This window comes from Alligator mississippiensis, chromosome 1 (genome assembly GCF_030867095.1).
Source record: "Alligator mississippiensis isolate rAllMis1 chromosome 1, rAllMis1, whole genome shotgun sequence".
NCBI classification, from domain to species: Eukaryota; Metazoa; Chordata; order Crocodylia; family Alligatoridae; genus Alligator; species Alligator mississippiensis.
The window spans coordinates 327,345,899-327,373,366 of NC_081824.1; the positions used below are offsets into that span (position 1 = coordinate 327,345,899).

General features: G+C 39.7%; 1 protein-coding gene across 5 annotated transcripts in view; it reads left to right on the forward strand.

Annotated features, from left to right (window-relative positions):
• MID1 (midline 1) overlaps positions 1-27,468 on the forward strand; it is a 400,427-nt gene that overhangs the window by 144,762 nt on the left and 228,197 nt on the right. For 2 of the 5 annotated variants that reach the window (XM_019495009.2, XM_019495007.2), the window contains exon 1: positions 21,009-21,275. The exons of the other annotated variants lie outside the window; for them this stretch is intronic. The gene's annotated coding sequence lies outside the window, so the exon portion shown is untranslated. Of the gene's footprint in view, positions 1-21,008; positions 21,276-27,468 lie in introns of those variants that run through there. 5 annotated transcript variants of the gene reach the window in all.

Here is a 27,468-nt window from a genome sequence, read left to right on the forward strand (position 1 = left end):
TCTCTTACCCAACCAGGAATTCCAAAATCATGATAAAAATAGTGGTTTATTTTCAGCATTGCACAAAAGACATGCATTCTTCAACATTGTCCAATTCCTTTTTCTATGACAGAGGTATTTCAATCTGCCTTTACAGTTTAATATAACTGCATTTTCTTCCATTGTATGGCATTTTTCTCTAAGATAGTCTTCTGTTTCTGATGGAAAAACCAACCTCTTGACTTTCTAGAGCTGAAGAATTGTTTTTTGACCTCTTGCTTTAAGCTTGTGCAGAGCAAAATAGTAACAGAATTCATGTAGCAACTAGACATTATAAAATATTTTTTGGAAGAGTCATAAACAAGAATATGCCTCCTTCTGTGAAATGTACTTCATTTAGTTTCTACCTGGAAAAGCTGTTTTTGATTGATATTATTGTTTCACACGGCAATTGCAATATCCCTCTTGGCACATTGTTGCAGTGATGCAGAGATCCTTGTGTTAGATCTGTGTGCTATCAAGATTAGATATTCAAGAATATAACTCAGACTTTTTATCAGACACATCTGGTAAATAAATCAGCATTATTTAACTGAAAATGAAGATGTGTAACACTATTATTTATCATGTATTAACAAAGCAGAATGAATGAGAGATATTTTAATCGAACAATTACCTTACCTGTGATGTTCCCCCAGGAAATAACAAGTTTAGGCCTGATTCTTGAATTCTAGCTGCACTGTCAAGCATCTGTCACTAGTATACTTTCTTAACAGTTCTGATGACATGGATAAAGTGACAGATTTTCACCTGAGAAACTTACTGGCTGTCTTGCTGAAGTATTACATGAATGTTGACTGCTCCCCCTATTCTGCTTGGCTCCCTTAATAGTATTAAAGGAGCATGTAAGCAGTGAAGCAGTGAACCCAAAAGCTTATGCAGGAGCACAGAACTGGCAAGGACCCAACTACCAGGACCAATGGTATGTCTCTTAAATAAGTGCTTTTTATATTATGGGCCTGAGGCGAATACCATTGAAATGAGCAGTAAAGCTTCCCAGTCTGGGTCCTTTAGCAGCAACTGAAATATGGCCAGGTGTGCACTTATGACTGTGGGTATGTGTGTGTGTGGGATTGAGAAGGCATTCTTGAAATTCAGAATATACTTGATTCTCAAACATTCCTAAAAAGCATTTGGCCTTTGACATCCTTGACACAAAATGTTAATAATACCATGCATAACTTTTGCAAGAAAAACAAGTATGTTGTTCAGTACCTACCATACTCCAAAGTTAAATTTTTCCTCTGTGCTGTTAATGCTAGATAAAAATGTAGAGATAAAACTTTAGAGCGTATGTACATATTTATTGGACCTAATATATAATCATATAGCTTACTATATGCTGCACAATCATAGATCAGGGTTCTTTGTGTACATATGTTCACCATTGCCAGGAGTGTACTGGGAGTGCAATCTAAGTAAGGTGTTAGGAGGTGGGCGGGGCAGCTAGTGGGTTCACGTAGGGGTTTTGTTGGGATTGGGAGGGTCTGGCAGGTCCATGGGTCAGGGGCTGTGCATGGGGGAGGGAAGGGGATAGGGCTAAAAATAGCTTGGTCAGGGTGGGGGCTATGTACACATGTTCAGTTAGATCAGGTACGGGTTATCCTGATCTACATAGTGCGCCCTCTTAGGTGAACTCAATTAGATGGGACCAGACATTTTTTTTGCCCAATTTAACCTCCCCAAATGTATGTATAGTTAAGCACTGGTCAATCAAAGTGTAATACCTTAAGTGAATAGCATGTTTTCCTGTCTTAGTTCTTCAAGGCTTCAAAGAAGTAACAGAAAACAAAGTGTCAACTTGTTATTTCTCAGTAGCCCTTCACAGGTATGTTTTGCCAGGAGGATAGGGCACTTCTGGTATCCTATGCTATCACAAGTGCCAGAAGGGTGTGTAAAACTGCTGAAGTTCTGGGAAATTATTATTGTATCTCTGGTCTCATGAACTCCACCCTAAAAATACAGGAGGTGTGAATTGCTCCCTAAAAGAAGAAACTAGCGAGTTAAGGTCAGGGAAGTCCTAGAAGGAAATTCTATGAATAGCTGAGCTCAGAAAGGAAGCTTTGCCTGAAGTTTATGATATACTCTTGTTTTTGAGTTACTGACAAAGTCAAACTACAGGAAGGAGAATGAACTTAGTAACTCAAGCTCTGCATGCTTTGTGAGGACAAGGATAAGGATTCAGTCTGTTCATGCACATGAGTAACATGAAACTGATTATTCATAGAGGAATAAGAGTGGGATTTCTGGCAGCAGTCCCTTTTCGTCAGTAACGATTATTCATGCATCTAAAGAGAAATGAGCAATAGAATAGTGAATTTAATCAGACTGGGATTGCGGTCTGTTTTGCCATTTTTTAAAAGATTCTTGGGGTGCATAGTAATTATGATAATTACCTTGTCTTCATGAAATGGCTTTACAGGGTAACCACCAAGACACTGAGATGTGAACTCTTCTAACTCCTCTCTCTCATACTTGGACATGCTGACACTAATCTTAGTTTTACTCTGACTTGAAAGTTCTGTGGTTGTGATTGCCACAAAAAGCTGTATGTTTAATAATAAAAGGGAGAAAAAAGCTGAAATGTGCAAGATGGATGGATATCTGTGTGCTTAAAATGGGGGGTTTTAAGTTATTTGAGGTTGATTTGATTTGGTGTTGTTTTTATCCCCTTTCTGCTGACTACCAGGATATCCTGTTGCTATAGGCTAATGTGGAATGCACTAGTGCTTTAATGGTCAGAGTTCAATGGTTTTGTCATATTTTAGCAGGCAAGAAAGCTGGTCCCTAGCAAAATTCCTTTATCCTAAAGGGCTAGTCTTATGCTGGGGAAAAAAAACTTACCACAGATTTGAAGCATGCAAAATCCCACAGGCTCTTAAGCCTGTAACTACAAAGAAAAATTAGAGAAACTACAGAGAGAAATTACATCTAGAATTGTGTGATAGTAGGATGTAGGACATGCAATACATCATGTTCCAAGTACACAGCTGTTGGATATTCAGTTAATAATGCCAAATTATATAACTTCAGTTGAAACTCATTGTGTTTTAATAATTTTGTCTAAAATGACAGGTTTATAAAAACTGAGAATCTAATTGATCTTTCAGTAAAACAGCAGAATTATGTGTAATAGATGAGTAATAGATAGGATTATTTCCAAGTATTTATAGACTTGTTTTATTTGTTCCTTTTAAAAGAAAAAATGCTTAACAATTGTAAAGAAGCTCTTTATTTTCTTCTGACTAATTAAAGTATCACTAGGCTATCTGCATATTCATGAGACTGACATCAAAGCTAATTGAAAGGAATCCTATATCATTTCCCATTCATTTCTGGGCTGCCTTAAAAGAAAAAACTTTAAATTTGTTTTAGATTTTTTTTCACGTATTTGTGTGTGTGTCACTTGCTAAGGGAGATGGGGTGGATAAAAGGTTCCTGGGATTCTTGTGATATTTATTATTGGCCACCAGAGGCTGCTCAGAGTCCATCAAATATGTTTCATAGAGGATTCTATTCCTAGTAGTAAAAATAATAAAGAAGTCCTGTTCTGCCATACATTTGAATTGTTTCTCTTATAAAACTCTAATAAGCTCCTTGGTGGTCTGTTTTTTTTATAGCAATTACTTACTTGCCTCAAGAAAGAACCACAGAAGGACAATTCCACACTAACTTCTGACAGTCCCATCCTTTTGTCATTTATCTTCTCTTTAGCCTTTTCCTTAGCGCGCGCTCTCATATATGTGCTGATAAGTATCTCCAATAGCAATAATTTTAAACAAACCTGTATGCATATAATTGTTTTTATAAGCATACAGATTCTTGTTGTTGTTTTTTCCATATTTCCTTCGTTTCCCTTATTCATTCTCCCACTATTCTATTTTGTTCATAGCTGACCCCATTTTTCTGTTTCCTCCTAGAAATTTTATTTTACTGCTTTCAATTAAAAAGAAGAAATGAGGCAACACATTTCATAACACTGTTGGGCAATAGCTCAAAGCACTACCGAAGATAATATAGCAAACAGATATGAGTACTAAATATGCAGTCACATTACATATTTTAAAGCCCAGAATTCAACATGTATCTTGCATCAGAAATGGACATAAAATACTGTTCTGGCATGGTGTTAACAGCTAGCATGTCTTCTAAAAGTATGTAGCTGAAACCAAGAAATTGGTAACATGATTAGGGATACAATACACAAATGTGTCACCTGCAAATGGATATTCTGTTGTAGGTTTAGGAGTGCATTCCTCATCCTGTGCCTCTGTCACTTGGCACTGTAATTGCTGATTTAACTATCACTCTCAAAACACACATTGTAAGTCAAGGAAATAAGCTAGTGTGGGTAGTGGAACAATATTCCTACACTCCAGAAATGAGGAAAAAAAAGAAAGACAGCTTATTTTGTGGATAAAGAGCAAATTGGTAATTGAAGGCCAAACAGCTAGTTTTACCACCGCTTACTATATCACAAAAATGCTTCTGTCTGAATGCTTATTATTGTCTTTGCAGATCTCTTTCATATCGATATATGTGCATACCACATGTGCTTGCTGATGTTGAACAGTGATTTCAAGCTTTTATGAAGTGATAAGCTATATATTAATGGTTTTAACAGAAGACATGCTAGCTGTTAAGATGGTAACACCATGCCAGAACAGTATTTTATGTCCATTTCTGATGCAAGATACATGTTGAATTCTGGGCTTTAAAATATGTAATGTGACTGCATATTTAGTACTCATATCTGTTTGCTATGTTATCTTCGGTAGTGCTTTGAGCTATTGCCCAGCAGTGTTATGAAACGTGTTGCCTCAGACTGCAAACTATTAATCCATTCCTCATTTATTTAATTCAGCACAATATGCAAATGCAGATTTTGAATTGCAAGTGCATTAACTTCTGCCTAACTTTACTTTGCTTTTTACTTGAAGGTATAAAATTATAACTAGATTATAGGTGAAATTTTAGTCATATTCAAATTAGTGAGAGTTTTTCCATTGACTTTAGTTGAAGTAATGTCACATTTTGAAAAGAAGTTTTTGATTGTCCCTAAACATAAACTAAGTCAAAATTGTGTTATCTGCTTCCATCCCTGATCAAGTGAATGAGTGGAAGATAATCTGATTCTCTGTGGTTAAAGCTTTCCCAAAATAGCATTGGTTCTAAAGCAACATTGTCTTATTTGGATCAAAAATAGAGTAGATTCATAAATTTTCACCTTTCAGATATTTTAATTTACTAGATAAAATGCAAAGTGACCATGAAATCGGCATTTTAAAACTTTCCTTGAGTAGAATTATTAAGGAGATTGACAAGGATAAAATTGCCAAATATCTTGTCTTTATGGTCACTCCTTTAAACTTGCCCTTCTCAGAGGGAGTGCATAAAAACATTTACCCATAAATAATATGTTATTAAACTGTCATGATTTAATGTGACACATTTTTATCCCAATTTGCATGCCTGACAGTAGGCTTCCTAAATATCACCTTCAGGCCCATTGGCAAAAAAAGTAAACCAACTGAAATAAATGTTGGATCAGCAACCTGGGACGACCACAATGCTCTATCTGAATACAAGACAAAGGGCTGAAGCTATTAAAAACTGTATGGTCCATTGCCATGCTAATGTTGAGTTCTTTCTGTGGAATGGGTTTGTATCCGTGTAAACACATTTCCACGATTCATTGAATTCTCTGAACAACTGCCGCCCTCCCCACAACAATTTCAGTATAGTGGGAGCAGTCATTTTTAGACATAATTATAAACAGATAATGAGGTAGCTAACTTCCTTGCTTTTACTGAAAGACCCAAGTAGTTAGAGACCTTTCCTTTGCTGAAATCTATCAATAGCACAAAGCGCCACAATTTAGGAAAGCAAGAAATGAACAAAGCAAACAAATAAAAAATGCATTTGAAAATTAAAAAGAATAAATTAATGTTTCCAAAGATACTAATATTTCTTATGTCAAGTTGCACAGGTTTTGCCTACCTACTTGGTATTCATTTTAATATTATATAGTAACCATAGTAACCTCCCAATCAAGAGATATGCAGCTGCTTGACGCACTGAAATATTTCCTTAATGTAATATACAATAAATACCTTGCTAATATTTAAAATAATGGTGTTGGAGAATGCTACATAGGAAGAAAAAGAAATTTATATAAATATTCAAGATTTGGAAATCCCTAGCAAAATATTTGCCATTTAAATTAAACATTTGTTTTTTTTTCTTGCTCTTTTACATTTTATATATATTTGTGTACAATATATATATATATTTTAAGACCAAAATATTAATCGGCATTAGATTATGTTGTGGGGGTCTGTATTATTATGAATAGTTCTCAGTTCTTTACATATCAACCATAAAGCATCTATAAGAAAGCCCATAGCAGAAATTTTAAGAATAGTCTAATGAGTTGGGATGGCCAAACTGTAACATTATTAAGGGCCTGAGCTGCCATCCTCTGTAAATCAGTGTTTTCTAGGGTGTCTTGCGTTAGGATCCCAAGTAAATAATTAGATCTATCTTAAAGTGTAGGCTTCTGTGTAAGATGCAGATACCCATCTCTACAAATAGTGCCACAGCTTATCTTTTATTGCAAGCTATTACACAAAAAATATCCCGTATGTGTCTGTCTATCTGTACCACATAAAAATACAACTACAGTTCTTTTCTGACTATCTTCAGGCTCCTTGGTTGCTCTGCCCATTTACCTTTCCATTGATGTCAGCATATACTCTAGTATTTCTACTACAAAAAAGAAATTCATGGGAGTGTGTTCAGTTTTTCTCATGCTACTGACTTTTTAGAAGTGCAACAAGAAGCAGGGAGAGGGATGCAATTTGCAAATTAGGACAGCATAGACAACAACAAAAACCAGACCGATCTGTCTTACCAGATCTCTGTTCAGAGGAAAGATGGGAAAAGGAGCTGAAGCATTGGGGCCAGGTACAGGGGTGTAGGTTGTAGCTGTGTTGTTCTAAGCACATAGGCAGACAAGGTTCTTTAGGTAAATTTGATAGCTTTTATTAAATCAACTAAATAGTTGGAAAAATTTTCTTAGCAAGCTTTCGGGTTTAAAAATCCTTTGTCAGGCTGAGGAAGCATCTGCAGTTGGTCTGTGCTCTTCCTGGATGGAATGAATAGTAAAGAAGCAACATGACATTTTTACCAACATAGGTGATCAGAAACTGGTCTATACACTTAGCAGTACAGAAATTTGGCACACACTGAGTGGTTGAAAAATGGTGGAACCCAATCTAAGATTTTTACCCTCCCATCAAAGGTGAACATGTGTTCTGTTTGCTGCCAAACTAAACTACGCTGCTTACAGAAAACCATATAAGATAAATCAATTCTGACTCAGGTTTTTTGAATGTCTGTACCCTAACTTAGGTAGGGATGGAGAAGGGTTATAGTTCACAGAGGGAGTTTCTGCTACTTTGGACAGAGGGCCAGTCTGTGCTACTAATTGACTGTGCTAGATAGTGCAGTGCTGCCCCATACATGTTTTATGTGACCAGGCATCTGGAACAATGATCCTTAACCTGGGTGCCATGCCCCACCCAAGGTGCCATGAGATCCTTTTAAGGGTTCCGTGGAGTGCTTTACAATATTGGCACTTCTGGGTGTGCAAATAATTACAAGTGATTTAACAAAATAAACCCAGAGATTTCAAATAGGAACCAACAGTGTCACATTCTGACCTGGTGTGGTATTTCTGAGTTCTTTGCAACAGAAGAATTGCTCTATTATTTTTCCATAGTCAAATGGATGCAAGCTAAGAGCTGGCATTTTCCATGGGGAATCTAATGTGGGGTGCCTTGAATCTAAAAAGGTTGAGAACCACTAACTCGGGATAATTAGGTTGTCAGGTAGCATGCCTTGAGCAGCACAGTACCAAATGGCATGTAGTGAAATGGCTACACCTTGAACATCACATACTCTCTCTGCAGCTTCAAAGCTGGAATAGGGCTCTATTATTTTGGGGTTTAGAAACTGAATTTCCCTGCTGTGTCATTCCTTAATACCAGAGACTGAGGTCTGACGTGTCAGAGAGTAAAGGCTGCAAATAGCAGATGCCTTTTTCCGCAGGTGCCTCCCTCTCTTTTCCACAAATGAGTCCGTTTCAGTGTAGCTTTCCTCAATTGAACGAGCCTAGGAATTGCACAGGAAGGATAGGTGGCTGTCAATCACCTGTAGCTCTCAATCTCCACTCTGTTTAGCACTTAATGTGTAGCTAAGCAACTGGTGACAGTAACTTTTTAAAAAGCCAATTCTTCTTAGTTCTTCATCTGATTTTACTTCTATTTTCAATTGGATATGAATACCACTAGTTATACATTTCTCTCTGAGCTTTATGCTTAGAACTAGTCAGTAAAATGACATTACAATCAGTTAATATGGCTACACAATTTGATCCAATGCTCCTGTATGGATCAAGGGCTCTTAGGGCATAACTTACCTCTATTATGTCATAAAGCACAAAGCTCATGAGGCAGGTGTGTCACTGTCCACTGGGATTTGGGGAGCTGCACACAATGCAGAATCAGGACCAATGGGATTGTCCCATTGGATCTCATTGGCATTTACATAAATTCTGCTTTATGCTGCCCGAGAAGCACGGAAGGAGCCTTTGTCTAAATGCAAATGAGGTATATCAAATTTAGTTGTGGTGATGTGGAGATATAGCATTTTATTAATAGAACACAACCTTTGAAGAACACATGAAAAAAGAGTGTGGGAATAGGAGATGAAATATAGTCCTGGGGTTTAAAACTGTATGCAGTTGTCCTGGCATGCTGGGCACTCGTTGCATGATGTGAAATATGAGGTACTTCTGTGCTTTTCTTTACTGGTGAAGAGCAGCTGTACCTGGGGATAGTGGAGACAGGGGGTTGCATGCCTAGTTCTTTCAATAAAGCAAACACAAGCAATTATGAACAGTATACACGGCACACGCACCTGCCACTTTCTGTGACTTGAGATGCTGAGATGTCAGAAGCAGACCAAATAAAATGGGAAAGAAAGAGAAGCATAAGTGAAAACATGCTGGTTTATATTTTATTTCTGTGCTTGCTTTCATACTGTGCAGTCATTACCAGCTTCAGCCCTCACAATTTTAACTTATTGGAGCTCCCTGAAAATAATGCACCACACATAAAAACATTATAGTTTCACAAACCAATAGTTCACATCTTTTTTTATATGAGCACCGTGTATAAAATAACAATCAAAGGGCTGGAGCATAAAACAGGCTTGCCAGGAACCTGTGGAAATGTTATCTTTGTAGTCATTATCTTTTAATAACCAGCACCAGTTAACCAAAAAAAAAAGGGGGGTAGGGGTGGTGAGAGGTTTAAAGAGAAAATGCATCTGGAAATGTGACCTAAATAAAGTTTAAAAAAAAAAAAATGGAAACTAATAAGCCTAAACTATATGCTGGTATTTAAATGAAATGGGGGACAGTGGCTCATAAAGTACCATCGGAAAACAGTTTAAAAGTTAAGAAGAGGTCTCTTTGACACAGATATAAGGGTGAGAGATGATCAGACCAAGTTGATCCTCTGGGGACACTACTAACAGTGAGGCTGCTTTAAAGGGTAACATTTCAACTCCTTTTCTAGCAAGCATATACATAAATAAGTTTGAATATTAAACAGTGCTACTAGTGGGAAGAAAAAGAAAAAAATGCCAAATAGTCACACGATAGGGAATGCTCTGTGACATTGTTTCTCATTTACTTATAATAATACTGAATGACTAATGCTTTGGTATCTCTCCATATCCTCATGGGTTACTTTACTAAAGTTTCCCTTCTAAAAAAAAAAAAAAAAAAAAAAAAAAAAGGCCCTTCTGATTTTTCTTCTGAATTCTTTGTTTTTCCTCTTCTAAAATCCAAGAACATAAATACTTTGGGTTGCGCTTCCCTTATAAACAAACCAGATAATCAGTACTTAGAATCTGGATAGCAGTACCTAGAGAAAAATAAAGAAAATTAGTAGCCCTGTAACCAATTAGGACTGGATTTTGAAGGGAGTCTGAGGTCCTGACAGATTATATCAGAATCTTATAGAGCCAAATCCTGAAGTGTTTATTCAGCCAAACTCTCAGTGATACTAAGAGGAGTTTTCCTATGCCAGGTCTAAGGACCTAAAGACCTGTATTTCTACACAGACCTGATCACACTAATGTGGCATATAACAGTGATATCAGTAGGTACCCTATTTAGAGAAACATTAATTTTAAACCAACTGTAAGAAGTAAAAAGTCCAAACCAAAAAAAACCCTGTATAATTGAAAAACCAAAGATATATCACCTATTTTTCTTCATTGGGGGAATGTAAATGTGTGTTTATCACCCCTGATTTCCCAGAAATGGATCTAGCAGTAGATCTACCTGCTCATTGAATTATCTCGGATTCATAATGTTCTTCCAACATGTCCATTTTCAATTGGGGGACTGAGAGCCCCTTCAGCAGGAGCTGCTTTTGCCTCTTCTTTTCCACATAGATAAATCCTTCCCTCCCCACTCCTGCTTTTCTCTATCTAGGGGCTTACATAGCCTTGGTTACCATAATGCCTAGAGCCCTTTTTAGGCATTAACAGATTTATCCTCACAATAGTCTTAGGGAAAGGGGAAAATATCCTCCTTTCATAAAGAAGAAATTGAAGGAAAGAGAAAGTAAAGAACTTGTCTAAGAGCACATAAAAGGCTTGTACTAGACAACCTAGAACCAATTTACTGCTCCAAAACTCAGTCTTGTGCCTGTACCCCTTGGACAGGAAGTTTTTACCTTGTTGAACGATCTTTGCATTTAAAATGGTTTAGAATTTAGCTGTACCGGATGGACATACAAGGCACAACTAGACGTTCATTAATGCTATTTTGCTACTGTGCATGAAGTTTAGTACATACCTCTAATATGAGGTAATTCATAAAGGTAAATTATGTTGCCCTAGCACACAGTAGAAAAAGCAAATGACTTTTTAGTGATGGTTAATGTGCAGTAGACTAATTCTACTGTGCATTAGTGTATTAGCACTGTTTTTGATGTGATGCTTTAATGTGCAGTAGAGTAGACTACTGAGCATTAAAGTGTGCATGTACATGTGCCCAGTGACATACAAATTGCAGTGGGCTGTAGAGAAGGTTGTAGTTTATATCAGTTTGACCACTGAATAAAAACATGGGTTTATCCTACAGGTTTTTTTTAATGCTCTTAACCAGGTGCTTGTATGTGAATATTTGTGTGTGTACATTGTAGGACAGCCAAGAAGCATTTCGTAAAGTATGCTTACTATAAACTGTAACTTAGGGTGTGATCATGTAAGTTATATAACGCACAATCTAAGGTCTGTGTCTGATTCTGTATTTGCTTAGCATCACCTTTCATTATTAGAAGTAACACATTCCTATGGAATAAGGTATTTTTCAATTTAATGAGATTGATAAAAATTTAAATATTTTCTTTCCCTTGACTTGTTTGTCACTCTCTGTGGAGGTTTGCCAAGACTGGAAATTTAAAGATATTAGGAACATACCTTACTATTCTCTTTTTTTTCTGTATTTAGTAGTAGTCATGCATAAATTAATTTAAAAAATGAACAAATAAGATACAAAAGCTACTGAAAATTAATGGTGATTTACATGAAATTCTGCAGGGCTCTAGATCTTTGTTTGTGTTAGAGATCAGACTTCATTTAAATTATTAGCCGTTATAGTCTGCTTTTTTATTAGTCTATTTTAATTTATTATATTTCAATACAATTTGGGAATATAATATCTGAGGCTTCCTGTAGTTAATTTAATTCACATGATTTGTACCCAAACTGTGCAGTCCAGTGGATCAAATATCTACCTTATAGCACAGTGCTTGTGTAATAAAATCCTGCAAAGATTTTTTTTTTAAAGTATTTTTAATCAGCACATCTAGCTGTCATTATAAAAAGTACAGCCTAACCAATCTTTTACCTCTTTCTTTAAAAATATGAAACCCAAAGAAAAAACATGAATGAAAATATTTTGTTCCAGATCCTCAGGTTTTTTCTGAACTGCAGTTGGTGCAGGATCCAGTTGGCGTAGGGCTGGGGGAAGAAGTTGATTCAGAGTCATTTCTTCTTCCTCCCAACTCAGTCTCTGACTCAGTCCCCGAGTCAGTCCAGGTGTAGTTACAGCAGCCCGCTAGATGTTTTAAATTCCAGTGGTAGTAATGGTCCTCAATGAGCCAGTCTACCAAGTGGTGGCTAGAATGTCATTAATCTCTGGTTACAGTCATCCTCACCTGGACACTATCAACTTTCCAATACCCTCTCACCAATTCTTGCCCTCTGACAAATCCTTGGCAAAGGAGGGGCTTGCCCCTTCATAGCCCAGAAATCTTCAGAGAGAAAATTCCCAAGATATTTGGTAATTTCTGCTACATCTGAAGGGCAGGTGGTAATGACTAGACACCTAACCTTTCTGGTGTGCTGAGTATCTGGAATAAGTTCATGATTACTTTAAAGCAGTGGTGTCAGACTTGCAGCTTGTGCGCCAGAGCCAGCCTGTAGAGCTATATCATGTGGCCCCTGTGGCTGATAAAGGGGCTGGGAATCCAGGGGCAGGGCTTGCTGGCTAAATACCCATGTCCCATTGGGCACGTGTGCTAGTGCCAGGTGGCAAGCAATGGCTGTGTAAACCCCCTGCTGCCATTGATTATCCCACCACTGCTCACCTTACTGCTGCATCTGGATGCAGTGGCTGCTTGCAGACATGGAAAATAAACCGCGCTTTAGTTTAAACATGGCATGCTCCCACATCAGGATCAGCGCATGCCCAGAAGAAGCAGCATGTTAGTTGCACCTGGCTTTCCCAACATCTGTATAGACTGGACACTTTAGTGCGGCTTTTTTGGTGCTTTTATCTAATAGCTGATTGAATCGGCTTTAAAGTGTCTAAAAGGCCCACAGAAGTGCCTGATCTGTACAAAGGCTGCAGAGCCAAGGCAAACTAATGTGCTGCTGCTTTTGGAAAAGCGTGGGGTTTTTTGTTTCTTTTTTTTTTTTTTTCATGTCTGTCAGCACCCCAAGGAGTCCTGCAATCCAGATCTGGCCTTGGGGTGGGATGAGTTTGACTCTGCTTTATTTCCTTTCTGTCACAAATTTGGCTCTTCTCAAACAGGCCCATCTCAAAAGGCCCTCTTCAGCATAAGTAGAAATATCCTCTTCAACAAGTAAACTGGTTGGGAACAAGGCAATGTGCTGAGGAAAAGTGCTGACACTGTGGACACAAGAATGCAATGCTATTAGAACAAGGCAAGAAAACTGTCTGGGACTGGAATAGTTAAATGGTTGAGTAGTCATGTTTGTAGGGTGATGAGTTTCCCAAAGATATCCTCTGAGAATTTCTTTGTTCATTGTTACTTTTAACATAATTTGAAAACTTACATTTCTTGGACTTTTTTTTAACATTCTCATATTTCAGAAAATATTTAAATATATGTATGGACCTCAGCTTCACCCAGCATGAAATAACATAGTTTTACTCATTTCAATAGAACTAGGGTGATAAAAACAGTTTAATATGAGCCTCTATTTGTTAATGGTAGTGGAAAATTTTAGTGAAAAATAAGAGAGCTATTTTGCAATTTTTTGTGAACTTTCTACAGCTATACAGAAGCAGAAATATTTATATTGGTTTAAAGTTCTGTGCACTTTTCTTTCTAACAAATACCATCTATTTAGAATATTTTCACCTTCAAGTTTAAATATTTTTTATTATTCTTTTGGAGGTTATATTTATCTATTCTATATCTATTGTTGCCTCATGAGTTATTAAAATTTTTGTTGTACATTGTATATCTTAGTCTTCCTGCAGGTGCCAGTTTCATTAGTACTCAGGAAAGGAATATAAAAGCTGTTTGTAAGGAATTCACAACAGTGTGGCAGTGGGTGGGAGAGTGAATTTTTTCATCCTGAAATGTAACGGATTGAAGTGATAACTTATTTGTTCAAAGAAAAAAAAAAAGACCTATCCTTATTCCTATGAATTAGCTAGCTAGAAAATCAAAAGAAATCTCTTTGTGGCCATGGACAAGTGTTAATTTCTACCAGTAGGATTTCTCTGTGACTTACAACTGGAAGCATGGGGATATGGGGATGGGGACAGCTTCCTGGACTGCCAGGGCTTGGGATCTGCCAGCTTCCTCTTGCTGCCCACTCTACCCAGCTGGGCAGTGGGGTGGTGATTTCAAAGCCAGGAAGTTTCCCTGGAATCAGGCATGGACACAGCCCTAGTGGACTGGGAGGCAGCAAGTAGCAGCCACTCCCTTTGCCTCTCGAGACTGGGATACTGGCGTCAGCAAGCAGACAGACTTCTGACGTCAAGCAGCAGGGAAAGAACACAGGCATTCTTTGCTGCAGGAAAAACTCTCCTGCTGGAGAGATCTTCCTCACTGAAAGAAGATTTTTCTTCTGCAAGAAGCATGTTCCTTGATGGAGGAACTTTACAAACTCCAGTACATTTGTGGCTTCTATTATAAGAGTGACAATTCCCCCAGCAGAAACTAATGCCTGTATGTGGCCTGTGTGACAAACTTCACATCTTGAGATGGCTTACCTTAACTTTTTCAAGCTTGGTCTGTTATCTTTTTAAGCCATGTGCTGGGCCAGATTCATCCCTGTTGTCAGCAGTGCAGCTCTGATGCTCCCTTCTGACATGGGACTGAATCCTTGAGTCTGGCCTGTCTATCACAACTCAGCAGGGAGACAGTCTTCCCTTTATCATGCATCTGTCCAAGCTGATTTAATGTATGTCTACTTCTCTTGGCTCTGAGTACTATTATGGCAGCTGGACATCAGGTAGGTGTAATGAGGCTCTGGCCTTTTTCCTATTTCCCAGGGAATAAATCTTTATCTCTTGAAAATTCTTCTCTGCAAAATTCAATCTCTGGTGGTTGGGTAAAGCAGCTTTAGAATAGTTTTGTATCTGGTCCACCTGTTCATATCTCATTGGTATACTGGAAAATCAGTTCCATGTTTTGATCAGGAAATATCAACTTTTATCCATCTGACATTTCTTTTATGTGAAATATTAGGCATGTCCCACAACAAAATTAAAAATATGATTATATACAAGCTGTTGGCTGAACTTTATCTGAATCTTTCTCTACCCTACCTCCCGCACCCACAAATGGTGAACAAAAAGCTTAGATTATATAAGATAACAGTATACACCATTACTTGTAAAGTATGTAACATTTTGCTTGTCAACATAAAAATAGCCTCTGCCACAAAACAATAGTCAGGGTTGCCTAGCATCACATAACATTAATTTCTTCAACAAGCTGCTCCTGCTGATGTACAGTGACTCTTAACTTGTCTAAGTCCGAAGCTGAGACCTTAGCCTGCCCATTGTGCACCTAAAACCATTAAATTAAAATAGTACTGAAAATAGTACTGACAAACTGAAAAGATGTGAGGTTAATTTATAGAGCATGGATAACTTAGTTTCAAAACTCAGTGCAACCACTGTCAATTATGGATTTGCTGGAATTTCTCCATCTGTGAGACAGTCTTCCATGAAAAGTACATGCAGTTTCTCAACCATGAAATCTCTGCCTGGCTGAGATTTTTTTTGTTTTTGGAATATTTGAATCTAAACAGGATAGGATAAATTAACTAATTAATCTTGTTGCAGTCTCAGTCTTTGCAACAATATTGGGTTTTCCCTTTATATAAATTGTTCTAACTTTCAAGTGTACCCTCATACAATTTTCAAAGATACTTTCCCCAGTCCCATTCCTGCAGATTTTCCTGATGAGTAAAACCAACCAAATAGAAACCCAATAGCCTTTATTCAGCTGATGCAGGGTACACAAATCCAAAACTCTCCTGAGAACATATAGCTTTAGAGCTTCTGGCCTGAGCCACTGCAGGCATGTGGTTGCATTTCCTGAATCAAAAATTAATGTCTGTTCACTTGCTTGTCTGTATAATTTCTGCATCTTGGAGTAACCTGCAAAGACTGAATCTATTCAGCCTTGGGCTTTTTGACTGTCTGTATTTAGCCCTAAAGGCATGAAAGACTGGTGCCTCCTGAGGCTGGGGGCGGGGAGGGCACAATTTGTGGGTGGCAGTCTCGGTGGTGTCAATGGCAGGGTGGCGAGCAGTGACCACCCACAGAAGCCGGCAGCGGTGTTGGCGGGGTGGGGAGTGGCGAGTGGTGACTACCTGCAGAAGCCAGCGGCCCCCCCATGCCTTCCCTACAAGTTGCCTCTGCCTAAGGGTATGTGTACTCTGACAACAGAAGTTAGATATACCTGAGCTAGCTTGATAGCAGGAAGCCAGCACAAGTTTCAGTGGGAGCTAGTGCCCAAGTAAATATAGAGGGCTTTAGGCAGCCCATACTGAAACTCAAGCCACTGTAGAGGCACTAGTATTGGTACCCTGACTAGGTAATTTAAAATTAGTTCATTTATATCTACAGTAGCTTCTCTTCATGGGCAACACAGAGTAGATTCAAAACAGTTCTTCTCACAGTGGAATCTTTTTTCTTTCTACACCCCTATAGATCATGTAATTCGTACCTACCTCTGTATCACACAGAAGTGAAATATTCATGCAAGAGAAAGGCAATGGCATCTACATGGCAATATCAGTACCTCAAATCCAGTCCTATTGCTTTAGCCTTTGAAACACAACCTCACTACAAAGTTCAAAACCTTCCTTCAATCTTTTTCAGTGTCTGGCAGTGCTCAAAGGCAGGATCTTGTGACAAGCTCATCTCCATTTATCTTCTGCCTTTCAGAAGACTTTGAAGAATTCTGTGTGAAACGTTGGAGAAGCCCAATTTTCTAAATCTGCCCTGCACTTGAGTATACCAAGTGTAAACATTAGCTTAGTATTGCCAATTACAAAAGGATCAGAAACTATTCTCCTTGAATGTGGAAAGTTAACTGAACAGAGGATAAAAGGGAACCATATAGAACATTTAGATTGTTAGCAGAAACACTTTCCACAACATGCTGTGGGAAAAAGCATTTGGTTGGGAATGATTCTTCATTGCTTATAACAAGCATGGGTTTTCAGAAAATTGGTCATGAAAACTGAACCCGTCTTCTGAAAAAATATGTATACAGCTCAGTGCTAGGAGTGGCATTTTAAAAGACTTGTCTGTCTTGAGGTGTTCTTATCATTTCTTCATCTTCCTTTATATGACTCACATAACCAAAGATGAATAAAAAGATTCCCAGGGAAATGCTGGAGGTAGTGTGCAGAAGCTCCCTTGAGTTACAGTGCTGAGACCAAATTGCAGGGAATGTGTAATAATTCTCCAGTTTTTGGTAAATTTTGTCCTGTGTCTGGATACTGCTAAATCACTCTTGCCAGACATTACTTTTCCCTGGGGTTCAGATTATTATACAGTAGCATTATGTTTTTTTTACCTTTTGGCTCACCGGTTTAAGTGATCAGAAATTGGTTTAAACCTGTAACAGAACAGAAGCTCAGTGCACATAAACCAGTTTCAAAATGGCTGAAATTGGTTTGAAATAAACCTGGTTGAATGTAGTATCAGACTTAACTGACTGAGCTCAAACTGGTTTATGAAACTTCTGTCCCAGACCCCTTCCTGGTTCAAGTTAAATCATAGCCCCTAGCATTTTGTAGCCCTGGGCTCGGCTGTGCGGTCTGCTCCAGAGAGCAGGGCTGGCCCTGCCCCTCTGCTCCCTAGCCAGAGCAGGGGTAGAGGCATGGCCAGACACTGGCCCCCTAAGGTGAAGGGGGCAGGGAAGAGGTTTCCCCCTTCCTCCCCTGTCCCATCAGCACAGACCCCATCAGGGTGTGCCAGGCAGGGGCACAGCAGCTGCTGCCAGGCATTTCTCTACTCGCTGCTCCAGTGGCAGGGATGTGGCTGGCCCTGGCAGTAGCCTCAAGGGAACTAGCCAGGGAGGTGGTTTAATTCCAGGCTGGGTCTGCCTGGCGCTCCCACTTCACTGCTGCAGTGGCAGGGGCAAGGGCCTGGCCAGACACTGGCCAGCATGGCCCTCTGAGGCAGAGGGGGCAGGAAGAGGGATTATTCCCCCTCTCCACCCCTTCTGCCCCTGAGGGACCGCAGCCAGGGTCTGACAGCCATGACACCTAAGGGGCCCAATGCCAGCCAGCCTCTGGATATGCCCCTGCTGCTGGAGTAGCAAGGGGGCAGGGACCGTGATGGGGGCAAAGCCCCTCATGGTTTTCCGGAGAGTGCAAGCCTTTTCCCAGTGGGGGCAGGGGAACTGCACTGCGGGCAGCTGCGGGGCAGTTAGAGCTGCTGCAGACTGTGTGGGGTAAGCAGCAATGGTGTTAGAGGGTGCTTTGGTGGGGGGCTATGGCCACCCCTCCAAGCACCGATACTGCTGCTTGCCCCATACAGTATGCGGCAGCTCTGCCTGCCCCACGCCCACCCACAGTGCAACCCCCCACTGGGAAGAGGCTTGAGCTCCCAGGAAACCATGTGAGGGGTTGCTACCCTGTTGGAGTTGCTCCCCCATCGCCGCTTCAGCAGCAGGGGCCGGGGTGTGGCCAGAAGCTGGCTGGCATGGCCCCCTTAGGTGAGGGGGCAGGGAGAGTTATTTCTCCCCTCCTTCTGGCATCTATTGGAAGAGACAGGGAAGGAGCTTATCCCACTACTCACCCTGCACAGGCAGCAATCAGCAGAGGCAGTGGATGGGGCTGGCAGACCCCAGCTGCAGTCCTCCAGGTGCTGAGGGAGTGGGGGGGGATAACCCCCCTCCCTGCCCCCTTTGCCTTAGGGGCCCATGCCAGCCAGTGTCTGGCTGCACCTCTGCCTTAGCCACTGTAGCAGCAAGTGGGTATGCGCCCAGTGGACTCCAGCTCAGGTCCGTGCCAGCGGGACAGGGAGGGCCTGGCTATGGTCTCCCCCCCCCCCCCCGACAGCTTCTCTGCAGTCGAGGGCACACGCTCTGGTGCCCCCAGGCTTCTGGCCTGAGCCACTGCGCGCATGTGCCTCCATTTCCTGAATGTCTGTTCAGTTGCAAATTGGTTCAATCTAGGCAGGTTAGACTAACCTGCAAAGATTGAATCAATTTGGGCTCTGGCTTTTTGAAGGTCTGTCCCTAGCCAGTGAGTGCATTCCTTAGCGATTTCTCCTAGGTTTAGTACAGCAAAAAGTTGTATGAAACATTTAAGATGGCATGATCTGGATAGTGAGCTGTGAATACGGGCAGTTTTCCAGTTACAGAATTTAAACATTTCTATTAATGCACCAGACTCTTAGGAGCTGCTTTTTAAGTGAAGAGTCCCTAACATTGCTAGAGTTGGCCGCTAGAGGATGACTAAGTCATTCCCTCTGTAGCTAATCCTTATACAGTTATCCTTATGCAGTGTGCCCTAGCAGTCCTTTAGGGGCTGCTGGCACTTGCTGCAAGTTTAAGCAGCCTGGATGCTTTAGCTGAAATGTTGGGATCACAGAAACACATGGCCAACCTACAATCTAAGGAATGTAAAGGTATCTTAAAGTGAGTTTTTCCCTACCTCTTACCCGTCAATTTTGTCATGTATTTTCTGTTCATAGGAGAGGATTTGGCAAATATGATATTACTTCCTTTCTTATGTATGCTTATGAAAACAATATTTTATTGTAAATGGAAGAACAAATGAATACATCCTCCAATCCTTCACTCTTAACTGTGCAATATAGACAGCCTTGGTACAGGAAGTCTATCACAGGGTAAAGGGAAACATGCTTAAAACATATTTTAATTAAAATACTAGCAGCATATCAGTGTAACACTTTTATTTCCTGCAGCTCGGTACAATAGATCCCTTGACTTGATAGGAATCTTTTGGGTAGTGACTATTACTTGCCTTGCCAGTATACTCATTGCTGTAGCAAATCCACGATGAGGTTTTTCTTCAGACATCAGATTTATCCAATTGTCCCTTGAGATCAAAAGACAGATTTCCATTTAGAGTGGAAGAGAGAAACTAGCAGCCTTCTAAACTGACTTTAAGACTGAGACGGCAGGATGGAGGTTGTAGGGGAGAGCACAGGAGTGGATGGATGTGAATCCACAGTTTTGTAGCTTTCTCTATTTTCCTGGCTTAAAAAAACAGCAGCCACAAATCAGGTTCAGTTAATTTTAAAGAAAGACAATGAGGGACACGCATGGGGCACTGAACAGCTAAAATTCATCCCATTGGAAAAAGATTGAAACTCCCACCTGCCCACCTCCCTCCACCCCCCAATTTTTAAAAAAATCTGGATTGTCTTCTGCAATAGAAAATAGGGTATAGTATAAATTTAGGCTTGGAACAAACTGGCAAGATTGATATCCTGCCTGAACAGAAAAATCAAGATTAAATGCTAATGCTAGATGTTTGTTAGTGAGACAAATGAAATTGTATCACAGAACCTTTTCTGGTTTCTACAGATTCCTGTACGTATTTTCATAGGTTTCTGTTTCTTGAGGCAGATGCACATTTGCTCTACATGTAAATTGCTGATCATATTTTGCCTCCTTTCCTTTCCTGTCATGCTGTCTTATGCCTTCTAATCTGATAGGACTTTTGAAGTCGGTGTTTCCTATATTGCTAGTGACTTGTGGTTCTTAACAGAATGGGCGTTGCTACTCTGCAGCGTCCCTGGTTAAGTGCTTGTGCAGCTCTCCGATATTTCAGTAGTTTTACTGGGCATTTACATTTTCTTGTTTTTAAGTCTCAGGAGTCTGATAAGCTTTGAGCAGACCCAGAGCAGTTAGATAAGAATGGAAATAATCTCTTATACCACAAATTGACTTCCCTCTTTGTAGCCTTAGACACTGTTTCCAGCTGTTTCCAGTCTTTTAAATCCTTGAAAGCTTTCCTAATCCTCATGTAGGCAGCCTTTATGTGCTCTATCTCCCTCCCCTTTATCCTGATTGGTGAGGCTATTTCATGGCCTAATTCAGCCAACTACTACATCTCTGAGCTGTGATTTGAAATTAGAGCTAAGCGGACAGTTGCCTCCCTACTCCTGACTTTTTAATAGGCTAGGAGAAAAGGTTTAGAAACTTGACATTGTTTTAGGAAGACTCTCCACAGAAAAAAAGATAAAAGGAAATGAGAGAGAAAAACTTACCAGCTTGTTTGTACTGGGGAACTTGACGGATTTGTGTTTTTACTCTGAAACTGCACCGTAAGTTTGAAAGCAGATTGTTCCCTGCTGGATGGATAATGGAATTCTAAACATGAGGCAGGTAAGAAACAGGCTGCAAAGCATTCAGAGGTTTCAAAAGGCTGAGGAGAAGGGAAAAGGCTGGGTTGCTCTGTAAACCTTTGCTTGCTAGATAACCTTTGCAGAGTTCAGGTTTTTAGCCTGAAGCCCTGCATTTGTTTTTTAAAGGGAAGGTTAAAATTAACTGAACAAGAGTTTTTACTTTCAGTTTGATTTTGCTGGTATTAAGTGATGTCATGTGAGTCATTGTGTGATTCAGGGTTTCTAAGTGCATGAAAGCTGTTTGTAGGATATGCTAATCAATTCTTGTTTGCCATGGCTTGACTGTATTATGGAGGCTCTCTCACAGCTTCATTTATGATACGTATGCTGAGAAAACTTGTGGGTATAATTGTAGATGTGTCAGTACCGTGCAGGGCTGATTTATTTAACCATGCGTAACACTCTTACATGCCACTTACATTTTTCAATAGCTTTAAAATATATTGGTCTCAAGTCATCTTACAGTTTTTAAAAAGTACTTTAGCACTGAATAAAATTACCTAGAAAACCAGTGAGTATTCAAATAGGATTTTTTAAAGCTTGCTGTCTACCTGAATAGACAAAACCAGCTCTCTCCTCTGCCCCCCACATTCAACTCGTATTCCCATAGTTCAAGTTCACAGTGGGAAATGTTTTCATCATTCATGGTATATAGTTTTACAACAAAAATACGCAGTTAGAAAAGGACTGAGGGAGGGCAGAGCACTGACAGAGCTATATCTTAAAACTAAACCAGTTTCAGCTGGAAGACCCTTGCAAATCAACATAAAAATAATCTTAAGAGCAATACTTTGGCTACCTATAAAACAATAGATGAATGGTTTATCTGAGAAAAGCATTTGAGAAAAGCATTCTGGTTTCTTTGTGCGAGTGATATTCAAGGAAGTTTCTATAGTCCGTAGGGCTTGGTGGGGGAGGAGGGGGAGATGGAAAGAAGTTTGCACCTGCAGTACAAGTGAAGCATTTTTTCCTGATTTTTTTTTTTTTTTTTTTTTTTTTTTTTTTTCAAAACAAGGTGGGAATTTTAAGTATTTTAGTCTAGTCTGCCATAAGGAGGGGAGCAGTTTTTGTGGGCAAAAATCCATTTGTCCCTTCTTAAAAGTCACTGATTGAGAGATTTCTTGTCACCATGCAAATGAAAACTAAAGTATATACTGCATCATTTGCACTTGGTCAGATCTTTCCCCCACCCAACTCCACTTAGCAAAAAGTGGTGTTAAAGCAGTGACAAAAAATGACATACAGCACAACAAAATGCTAGCTACAAAACTGTTACCACTGGATGAATAACGCCTTTCTAGGATGCTTATATTTATAGCATGTTTACAAAGCACATTTGCGTGTGTGTATGAGAGGGTGCACAGTTCAATGAAAGGAAGAGGCAGACAAATAGGTCAGAAAATAATAACTTTTTAAAGGGTGAATATCAAGTGAGAAAATGAAAAAGTTCCTTGATGTCTTCTAAGTAAAAGGAATAGGGGAAAAGCAGACAGCAATAGGATAGTCTTGCCTCCTTTGGTAATGCCCGTCTTGATCCGACAGATGTCTCCCTTCTTTCACTTCCTTTGAATCAGCAGTATACTCTGGGAAGCTGAACCCATAAAGTGGAGTGGATAAGCATTTTACAATGTTGTGGGCCATTTAATTTCAATGCAGTTATTCCTTGTATAACTGAAAGCTAATTTGATATCCCAATAACAGAGCAACTACTTTCATTGAAGATTTGCAACTATATATTTTTAGCAGTTAGTTCTCACTTATACTAGGTGTACAGGGTGCAAATTAAGTGGGAGCTCTTATGGGGGGGACTCAGCCCCCCCCCCCACCCCAGAGACGAGAGCCCCCTGTAAGATTTGGAAATCATAACGGGGGGGGGGGGGGTGTCTCTGATCAGATTGCTTCTTCACTTAGGTGGACTTGTCAATTAATGAAGTGGTTTAATTTTTTTGCAGAGGCTCCCAAGAGTCAAAGTGTAATTCAAAACCTTCAGGTGTACAACTGAAGTTCTCAGAGGATTTCTGTATTTTATTATTTATATATTTATAAACTTTTTCAGTTTGGCAGAGGACACAGTCAGAATTTACTACAAGTGTTTGAACAAAATCGAGTGAGCTAGTAATCTAGAATTGAAAGGACATATACTACATCATGATAGGGATTGATATAGTCTTTTAACAAGGTAATTGAAAATCTTGATAACCTGTCAAATACAATCACTGGAAATCAATTCAAAATAAAAAAGCACACATCATGAAAAAGGAGTTGTGAAATGGGCTTGTCTCTATTTTTAAAATATCTAACAAAAAGGCACATTCAGGAAATGGTAGGTCTTATATAACTGTTGCACAACTTGTCATCACAAATTGCAGTATTGCTTGGATTTTTAGGGTTAACCATCAAACAGGAAAGTGTCATCAGCATTGAAATGCAACTATACATTGTGCAGATGAATGGTGCAGCCCAAAGGCATGTTACAGATAGTGAACAATAGTGCCTGTCCTCAGAAGAGAGCAATGAAACTGACTTCCCTAGTAGAAGAGCAGTTCTCCATAGAAATGTAATATGCAGCCTGTTGAGCTGATAAGATTCAACCTACTTTACAATTGTGCCCAGCCAGCAGTCTAAGTGAACTAGCAGGATAGCAATATGGTTGGTGGTATAGAATGCTGTGCAGAGACTTGTAAATGAGGCAGGTAAAAAGGAGGAGTCTTTATCAGGAGGTCATTTGAAACCTCAGCAAAAGCTATTTCTGTGCTGTCATACAAGTAATATCCTGACTGCAACTTCTGTGGTGAAAATACGAAGTTCCCCGTACAACTACTGTGCATTAGTGATGTGTAGGGGGGGCACGGAGGGCGAGGATGTGCCCCTCCTGACAGGGAGCACTGCACTCTGGCTGGTAGGGGGGAATAGAGAGCGCTAGCGCCCTCCCTAAAATTGACTCCATGCCACTGGCATGCTCAGACCTGCTTTTGGGGAACTCCCCCAGTCACTGTTTGGCCATTGGGGAACCCCCCCCACCCCAGGCACCAGTTGGCCACTTGGGGACCCTCCTCCCCTGGTCATGCCTTGCTGGTGCTCCCCCAGACTTGAGAGGCACCAGTTGCCCATGCTACTGTGTATATCACATCTTTGGGAGTATATTGGGTATTCAGTGGCTGGAAAATGTAAAGCATCTACACTAGAACAAGCCTATCTGACCGTGTGTAGGGCTAAGAAAGTGAACTCTGGTTTTTCAGAAGCTGTGAAATAGCAGCAGAAAATCCTTACTAGCTAACAAATCCTAAGGTTCTCTACTTAAATTCTGTCCAACCCATTGATTAAGGGAGAAAAGGTCACAGGTAAAGAAACTCAAAAATGATCAACTCTTTACTTAAGAATCTTGTGTGCTAGACCTCAAGTGTTTGACAAGGCCACTCTGACTGGATTTATTTTCCATGTCTATTCTTAGAATTTACTTGAAAACTGGAGAGGGCACTGTGGTATCTGTTTTAGGTTGCCCAAATCTATTCCATGACAATTAGATGCACAGGGATATCAATATTCCCTGTTCTCAAACTCCATTGTTGGCCACAATAATGACTTCACATCTGCCAATATCATAATTCAGCTCACAGGAATGTTCTGACAGCAGATTGATTTTTCCATGCATTTTGAAGTACAATGACATGATCTCCACTGACTTGGATCGGGACAGGATCAGGCTCTTAGTACTAAAAAAAGTCCAGAGAGACGTGCATTTTACTAATGGAACATTTGAAATCTAATTAAAAGTGAAAACAAAATCCATAAGGCACAGAAGGCCCTTTCAATTCTTATTTATAATAAATATAGGCATGCAGTTTTTATGGCATATGACTTACAGAGTGAATACACACTGGGTAGAGTTTAGTTGATAGCACATGTAAAATATAAAATCATCCCCTTTTCATACAGATGTTAGCTTTTGAGCATGTGGTTTTTATTTCCGAGTTTTTGTAGCACACCTTTTTAATTCTTAATTTATTCCTCACTGAGAAAAATACTTCCTTACACTGAAATATCGTAACCATATAGGAAGAGCTGCTTCAAACTTTATCTCAGGGAATACTGCTTTTTTGTGTACCCCATACAATAAAGAAAACAAATGTATGGAGTTCATAGGCTGAGAGCATATCACTTAATTAGTGGCTGGACATAACTCAGTAGGAAGTCTGGCAAGGTTTTTGTATGTATATGTGTATGTGAGTGTTGTCTGCTTTCTTTGATCACTTGTGTGGTAAATAGACATGCAGAGTAACTATGGCAACATGTGCTGTAGGTTTGTGGGAACAGAGGGGACTCATTCACTGGACAAAGGATAGTTTGTTAGAATAGTTATGATTTAAAAAAAAAAAAAAGGCAGCAAAAATGCCCCAATCAGGGCATTTAAAAACATGAATTTTGCAGAACACAACTTATGTTACTGACTTGAAAGTAACATTTTTTTCTATAGATATGAAAGAACATGCTGCATCACATACGTGGTAGATAAGCAGGGGGGAAGAGAACAAAAAAGGGAGTAGAAAAAGATAACTGGATGGTATTGCTTATTTATTGTGGGTGCACATGTTAAGCAAAAATCCATTTCCTGGAATAGAGTGAGCGTGACAGTGCAAATATTGGTATTTTTAAAATAAGCCTTTAAATATTTAATTTTCCTCAAAGGCATTTGAATTAGTTGGAACATTGGCCTGCTGCAAGATTAAGAAATGGTTTACACAACTTGTAATCATAAGACACTACCTATTTCAGTTATCTACCTGTAGAGGTCAGGCTTGAAGTTTAAAAAAAACTTTGCAGGAAAGAATTTTAACCTAAAGCTAAGCCAGCAAAAATTCTAGAACGGACATAGTCACTCTTCTCATTGGCTAGGGACAGAAATCACACAAACTGGTGTAAGTGATCAGAAACTGGTTCAAATCTATAACACAACAGAAATTTAGTACACATAAAATGCTTTCAAAATTGCTGAAACAGATTTAAGATAAACCTGGATGGATGTAGTATCCAACTTAACTGATTTAAGTTAAATCGGTTTATTAAACTTCTGTCCCAGATCCCCTCCAGCTTCAAGTTAACTTAGTCCCCAGGATGCTTTGTGCCTCCCCTACCACCCTTCTCACAGTGTGGGCAGGCTAGCCTTGGCCCAAGATGTTTGCTTCAGCAGAGCAGGGTGTGTTCTAGCGCCCCCTTGGCTTCTGGCCTGGGCCACTGCAGGCATTTGGCTGCACTTCTGTAATCAAAAGTGAATGTCTGTTTACTTGCTTATTGATTCAATCTACACAGCTCAGACTAACCTGCAGATATTGAATCAATTCAGCCTCGGCCTATTTGACTGTCTGTAAATAGCCACTAAGTTTATACTGAATCCTAAAAGATATCACTGGTTTACCAATTGCATGCTATTAAATAGCATAATAATCCATAGTGGGGCTGCACATCCTGCTATTTGGTCACAATAAATAAAACCTAAACCTTCTCCCACATCTTGAGCAGAACTAAACCTAAACCTTTTATTTGGTTCTAAATTTTGTAGATATGTTGCTCCCTTTCTGATTCCGAACAGACTTCCTTTCTTTGCTGAAATCCATGTCAAGATTTCAAGTACTCAGAATGTCTGGTGTGCTCTGATAGGCTGGCTGCTGATTTCCTGTCTAAAGAATTCCAAGGCTTTTGTAGGATGGAAAGGAGAGGTAATGCATTCTGGGATACTTGCACCTGGGGAAGCTTTTGAGCAGATTAAACACTGTGCTGGTTTGCAGAGTCCCTCAGCAGAACAGTACCAGAGGAAAGGGGGTAGGGATAGAGGGTGCGTCAGTGATATTCTTTGGGGATGACAAGTGAGTAACAGCTCATTAGAATAGAAGCGTAGAGTTGGGGAGAAGACTCTGAAGAGGTTTAGAGGAAAGAGTGAATGGCAGGAGGCAGAGATTAGAATGAGAAGAAAGTGGATATGCAGAAATGCATGTAAGTTATGAATAAGCATTTCAGTACAGTTATTTGAACTTACATTTGGAGACTTTTAAGTTTATCCACTCTTGTTCCATATCTGCTTATTTATGCACTCTTTGTATACATACATGCTGTTTGGAGCTTCAACAGGCTGTTGAGGAATTCTATATATCCTTGAGATCTCAACGCTATAGTCTAGA